Genomic DNA, 6,847 nt, shown 5'->3' on the forward strand with positions numbered 1-6,847 from the left:
GAAAAAAGAAGCCTTCCGTATGTATAAATCGTTCTAAAAAATATTTTTGCCACTCTTTCTGTGTTACCAAGAACTGTTGCGTGAGCAATTCAAATAGTCTCATACAGCCTGCTGTGGATTTCATGTACCGTGTTCAATAATACATCAAATTCTTCTAAAAATGGAGAAACATTCTTGTAGTTCTAGTTTTTCATTCGGAAGGACGAGAGTTATTTTAGGATGCCACTATGAGATGAAATCTCAGTTCTAAACTGTTCCCTTTGTATTTATTGTGCTGTTCCCTTTTGCATAAAATTTTCTTTAGAGTTTAGAATTTTATAAATTCAGTTATTTCTTGTACAAAAATATTCTTCTATACAAGGTTACTCTGACACCTGTCAAGCAGCTATATTCCTTCTCAATCCACAGAAATGTTTTATATATATATAGCTAGATATAGGCATGTCTATTTATATAGATATAAATCTGCATTAACAAACTGCTACTGCAGTGAACAATTACAGAAACATAAAATAAAAAGTTCCCTATAAAAAACTTTTTCTGTTTTCAAGTTATATTACAGAACTGTAAAAAGTAAATAAATAAATACAAACACACACACACACAAACATATAAAATTTGGACTGAAGGTGCATTGCTGTTACTATAGCCCTCTAATAAACTTTTCAAAGCATGTATTTACGCACAACCCAGCAATTTTTGTGCCAAGATCAGTCTTTGTGTTCCATTATCACCCACAGCTATGTTAACATCACATATAGTTAAAACGTGAAGAGATTTTAATGCATCTAATGAACAGAAACAAACATAATGTCTATACTAAATGACTGTAAACTGAAGTGGAAGCTGTTTATTGATTTTCTGCGCTTGGCAGACCACGCTTACACTGAAGCAATCCAGAGCACTTTACTCCAACGGTTGAAGCACTGCATATTCACTTAATAGATTCCAGGTAAAGCACTTCTAAAACTAATTTTTAGGGAGTGATTTTTAGCGTGTACAATAGCGAGTAATTATTATTCTCTGAAACCTCCTAGCAACATGCTGAAAAGCGTCTCAAAACACCTTAGTAGTTGCATAGCAATGCACTGTAAAATAAAATGCCATGTTCCTGTTCGTCGTTTTGGATTTATTTATATTAATTATAGCAACCTATGAGTCTGTGACATCCCTTAGGCTGTGTAAAAGACATCCATAGAAATATCAGAACACTTTTCCATAAGCCCTCCACAGCTCATGCTTTTGGACATGCGGTAATGGTATTGTCATAACAAAGCAATATCACACACTCACTCAGTGAGCAACAATGTCCATGACATGTGTCACAATTCATGGCAGGGCCACTAACATTGCATGTCAAGGCAGATTGCTTAGAGAGCTTTCTAATGTATTTTGGCCTCTGAGTTTCACTCCACTTGACTGAACCTTTGACATTTGCAGAAAAGTAGATCCGCAGCTCTCTTACCAGTAGGCGTACCAACAAATGCTCGTATTTATTTAAACAGGACCAAGAATACGCATATTACAAATTAATGGAATTTCACAAAGCATTTTCTGCTGTAATATTAGAGCTTTTATCTTGTTCTTTTAATCTGAATTTAGAACAAAGCTAAATCAATATGAGCAAATCACATGCCATATAAAATCCTGATTATCTTTTCCTCTTTAACACGTCCAGACATAACTAGGTCGTTTTTGATAAAGAGGAACAATGTATGCTTGAGGAATCAGAAGAGATGTGATGTAGAAGAACATCTCATTAATACTAGTTAGCAGCACTGCTTGAGTCTTCTTTTATCACAGATTTCAGCTGAACTTCTACACTTAGAAAAAAAATTGTAGAGCCTAAAGTAAAAGTGCAGTCATATTTATATTTGTACAGCAAATATCCGCAGGCGAATTGCAGTCGTGTCAACAGAAATCCACGCGATTGGGAATTTAGTATGAGTGACGCATGACATGAGACTTTCCCAATACACATCGAATTCAAAATACTTTTAAACTTTTTACCAATACAAAGCTGAGTGGTTACTTTTAAAAGTAATGCATTAATATTGCATTACTCTCTAAAAAAGTGACTTATTACGATACTTAGTTACTTTTTATGGAAAGTAATGCGTTACGTTACTTTTGCGTTACTTTTTCAATCTGGCTTGCTTGTTTGTTTTTAATATGAAAAAGTTCTATTTTGATATAAAAACAGACATAAAAACCCTTTCACACCAAAAGTAAAATGAACAAGCTTCAGGCTGATGGAAAAGTAAATTCATGTCTGTACAGTAGAACGCAGAAGAAGAAAGTTCAACACGCTTCAGCAATAAAAAAAAGAAGCGCAAATGTTTATCTAGAGTCATTTTTGCTTATTAGTATGGTTGAATTGGATCATCAAAGGTCAGCAGCAAAGACATTGGTTAATAAAATGGGATTAAATACATAAAGGTTATTTGTGTTATTTAACATTGAATTATTGTATGTTTGCATCATATTCTGAGTTGCATTTCACTGTTTTTAACGCATTACAAGTAACGCAAGTTACGTAATAATATTACTTTTTTCAAGTAGCTAGTAAAGGAACGCATTACTTTTGAATTTCTAAAAAAAAATATCTGAGTTACTTATTCAAATAAGTAATGCCAGTTACCCCCCCCCCATTTATTGATTGACAAGTCTCCTGTAGGGAAATTGGGAGTAAACATGATTACTAGATTACTGTATTCTAGACTAAATGTGAACATGCATTAATTCATCTCACTCACAAAAAATAGATTAAGTATTCCTCAAAATGCAGACTCAGAATATGACGCAACCCTGCAATAATTAAATATGTTAAATAAAACAAATATCCTTTATGTATTTAATCCCAATTTTATTAACCAGCGTCTTTGCTGCTGACCTTCGATGATGCAATTCAACCATACTAATAAGCAAAAATTACTTTAGATAAACTAACATTTGTGCTTCATTTTTTTCATAGCTGAAGAGTGATCTCTTGCATAAATGTATTTTTCTTTTAACCTAAGGTGAATTCATTTCACTTTTGGTGTAAAAGGGCTTTTAGAATTGTTTTATATTAAAACCAAAGAAGCAAGCCCTGCCCAGATTTAAAAAGTAATGCAAAAGTAACGTAACGCATTACTTTCCATAAAAAGTAATTAAGTAACATAATTAGTTACTTTCTCAGGGAGTAACGTAAAATTGTAATGCATTACTTTTAAAAGTAACTTTCCCCAACACTGGATATTTTACTGTCAATTAAAAAGTAATCTGTTTACTAGTTACTTGAAAAAAGTAATCTGATTAACTCAAGTTACTTGTAATGCGATACCCCCAACATTGTAGATTAAGCACTGTATAGTATCCACCTTATTCTTTAACGCAAAAGTAGCCTATGGACAAAACTATTTATTTCTGTCTAAAAGGGAAATAAGGATAAGAACAATGTGCAGTAAACAGTAAAACTGTTTGCACTACAAACTAGTGTATTTATAATTAAGATAATACATACAAAAATAAGGTAAAACACACCAATTTTTAATATCAAGCAGCTAAACGAGCCGTTTTGTACAGCTACGAATAGCTGGACGCAAATAAGACTGGAAGCCTGACCTATAAAATTTAAGGTAGATAACAAAAAACGTCTCTCCTTTGAAAATGACTCCGAGACGCGACCATCAAATATGGAAAAAACAACAGAATGTAAAATCCCATTTTCTGATGTTGAAATGGCGTTTTAAACGCGACGTGACTCTATCCCTTTACGATTTACGATTACGTACAGAAGCTTTAAAGATGAGTGGGTTGTTTTGATTTTCAGACCAACGGCAGAAGCAATATTGTTTTATGGAACAGTTCAGAAAAAAGAAGTTAATATGAAGTAACTTACACATTAGACTCTATTCTGAATTCAATTCAAGATGTAGGAAAATGCACTGTAAAAGACTAATGTTATTTTCTACGTACAGGTCACCAGGAGCAGATGTCTAAAATAAGTTTCTCATCATTTAATTAGAGGAAAATTTCACACCTCAATCAGAAAAACAAGACAGTCATTAATTGTTCAAAGGGACTTGTTTCCCCCGTTGAGCCACTCTCCTTTGCCTCGCTGTCGGTGAATAATTTGCAGTTTATTAGCAGCTTGTTTACATGTGTATGGCACATGAAAAAACTCTTTCTACACCCAGGGACGGACAATCTAAAATAGTTTTACAGCACAATTATTTTCCCTATAATTGGTTTACTTGGGAAAAGAAAAGCTGTTACTTGTATACTTGCAAAAGTTGTCAAGTTGTTGCCACACAAAGAAATCTTGAGGTTCCTGTCACATTTCCCTGACAGTAGAATGATGGTTAGAAAGTCTGTGGTTTATAGGTTAATTGCTGAGGCCATTCTCTAGAGCAAAGACAGTATTTCATAGTCAGATGTATTTATAGTGTTTGTACCTCACGCAGCCAACTGAACCTCAAGAGACATGTTTAAATAGATACGAAGATAAAACAACAGACACTTAAATGCAAACTAATAACAAAAAGACTGGATTCCTTACCATTACGCTGAATGAGACATTTAAAGTCCATTTGTTATCTTTACCTTCTGTGGTACAGAAAATTATATATTCATGTATTAAACCAATAATAACCCCATTTAGAAACATTTTGGCCTTCTGAGACATTTCAGCTTTATCAGAGCAATAAAATCAACCTTGCACTGAACAAAGAAAATGTAACTAAAGCCTCTGAGCTCTCTGGAGGTTGGCCTTTACATTCCTATAGATATGAATATATAGTGATAATAATGAACTGTAGGATTTTTGCATAGTAGACAGTTTCTCCTACATTTGTTTATATAGTATTAAAATAGCTAAGTTAAAATGAAATTGAAAATTGTTTGAGTAATATTTGAGATGATAAAAAATCAATATGCAAAAACTCATTACAAAGTAAACAACTCAACATTATGTAAACACATCCACACCAGAATAAGCTGATAATTGACTCGGTGCACAATTTCATTTACTGTATGCATATATGCTGAAGTAAATTAACATTGGCAACAGCAGTAATTATAAGTGCATAGTTTATTATGCAGTATGCACTCAATAAAAATTTTAATATGAACGCTGCAAATGTATTGAGACAGAAGATGATGTAAATGTCTGTTTGCATCCATAGGGCTACATAATGCATTTCTGTTATATGTGAAATGACAGCTCAGCAGGCACCTATCACCAAGGGAATTACAGAAAACTGAGGTAATAATTTTCAATATTCAACAGATTGCCTGCATTCATTATGGAGTGGCACCCTTTGTGGTTTTGAATAGTGCTGTTAGCTTATTGATTGTATGAGTGTGTCTATTCAGGTATGTTCCAAGCTGCCATCAAATTACATATTTGACCTTCAGTGACAATGGCCTCAATTTACATTGCTTAGTAATAGACTTATTAAAAAACCTTCCAAAATCCAATTTGGGGAGCAGTTTGCAGTTGCTGCATCATTAGTATTGAAATGCATGTAAAGACCCACCATCTGCTCAAAGTAGTTAAACCTTTGTCACACACAAACGCAAGACACGCTTCTCTCTCCAAATTATCATGGATAGGAACTCAACAGATAATATTTCCTTTTTTTTTTTTTTTTTTTTTTTTTTTTTTTTTGCACATTGCACAATGAATACCAATTCTCTATTGATGCCGGTCTCCAGAGTCACAAGGTAAAATATTGAAAGTTTAATCTCTGACTTACAAAAACGCATGCATTTGACTTTCACCATTCAACAGCGATGAATGATTCACAATGCACTCAAAGCAGCGTGTCTAAGGTGTTGCAAGACTTTGAGGAAGATGTTATTTCTAACACATGCAATTGCACTGTCATTCAAAATGCACTAGTACACTTTCTGTGTCTACAATTATTAAGGCATTCTGCATGAGTGAAGAGAAGCATATTCATAATGTCAAGGTATTTTGAAGTACCTCCATGCATACCATGGTACACAAACATATTAAACATTCAGCATCATGGGATATACATTTAGGCAGTTCTAATAAAAGTTATATTATATAATATATACAGTACGGTGTGTATGTGTGTGTATACCAGTAGGATATATATGCATAAACATTTCATTAACTGCCCCAAAAGATGTTGCATTAGAATTCAAATTACAGTAAAAGAAGTTTTCAATTCAAAAACACTGAATTCACACACCAGAGTATTTTTTATTAGTCCAACAGATGTTCAGCAATAAAACATGAAGCCATTTTTGAAGCCTTATTTATCCTCTTACATTTCTAGATAGATAGACACATAGATAGATAGATAGATAGATAGATAGATAGATAGATAGATAGATAGATAGGTAGGTAGGTAGGTAGGTAGATAGATTAACAAATACATTTGTTATGAGTAACTCATTAAAGAAATGTATTAATAAAACTACACAAAGCAGACAGACAGATAGATAGACAGACAGACAGACAGACAGACAGACAGACAGACAGACAGATAGATAGATAGATAGATAAACAAATACATTTGTTATGAGCAACTCATTAAAGAAATGTATTAATAAAACTACACAAAGCAGACAGACAGATGATAGATAGATAGATAGATAGATAGATAGATAGATAGATAGATAGATAGATAGATAGATAGATAGATAGATAAAATAAATGCGTAAATAAATAAACAAATTAATTAATTCGTTATGGGCATCTCATATTTAAATAAATATATTAATAAAACTACTATTAAAAAACAAACTATTCATTGCTTTGAATTTCTTTCTGTTTAAGCTCCACTTTAAATTCGCTTTATATTTTAATTAAACTGGAATTAAATCACTT

Source organism: Labeo rohita, chromosome 6 (genome assembly GCF_022985175.1).
Source record: "Labeo rohita strain BAU-BD-2019 chromosome 6, IGBB_LRoh.1.0, whole genome shotgun sequence".
NCBI classification, from domain to species: Eukaryota; Metazoa; Chordata; class Actinopteri; order Cypriniformes; family Cyprinidae; genus Labeo; species Labeo rohita.